This window comes from Pteropus medius, unplaced genomic scaffold (genome assembly GCF_902729225.1).
Source record: "Pteropus medius unplaced genomic scaffold, Ma_sr-lr_union100, whole genome shotgun sequence".
Lineage (NCBI taxonomy): Eukaryota > Metazoa > Chordata > Mammalia > Chiroptera > Pteropodidae > Pteropus > Pteropus medius.
Window position 1 is genome coordinate 207,869 of NW_024343734.1, and position 685 is coordinate 208,553.

General features: G+C 60.9%; 1 protein-coding gene across 1 annotated transcript in view; it reads left to right on the forward strand.

Annotated features, from left to right (window-relative positions):
• Positions 1-685, forward strand: part of HSD17B14 (hydroxysteroid 17-beta dehydrogenase 14) — a 9,807-nt gene that overhangs the window by 6,161 nt on the left and 2,961 nt on the right.

Here is a 685-nt window from a genome sequence, read left to right on the forward strand (position 1 = left end):
GGGGCTGTCGAGGGGCCGAGTGGAGTGAGGAAGGGGGTGCTGAGTGGTAGGGGCAGGTCACGTGGGGCCTTGAGGGCCCTGCCAGGTGTCTGGTCTCTGTCTCAAGAGCAATAGGGAGCCATGCAAGGCGTGTGAGCAAGGAAGCGATGGATTGGATGAGGGACTGGGTGAGAGGGAGGCTCTGGGCGACTCCCAGATCTTCCAGTCTGTGGCTGAAGCCGGGAACCAGGAAAAGAGCCTGGTTTTAGGTTGAGCTCTGCACTTGACGCACAGATGGAGAAAGGCCCAAGGGCGGCAGGTCAGGCGCACCAGGAGGGGGCTCCGGGGGAGACTTAGGAGATGCTGCTGGGAAACCAACACAGTTAAGGCTCCCCGGACAGAGCTCGGAGAGGGAGAAGGACCCAGGAACCCCGACATCGAGGCAAAGTAGAGTCAGGCCAGAGGCAGGCGGCCGGACACTGAGCCAAGCCAGGCTCTCAGATGGGGTGTCGGAAGGGCGGGGAGAGTCGGGTCAGTGAGAGTCCAGCAGAGTCCTTGATTAGTTACTAGGTGACCTTGGGGCGGGGGCAGAGAGGACAATGGCCAATGGGCGAGGAATGTGTGGGAGGGTTGGGAAGGGGCCACAGGGAATGCGAGACAAATGTTTATGGAGTGGCAGCCGTGTGCCCAGTGTTGCAATAAGGGT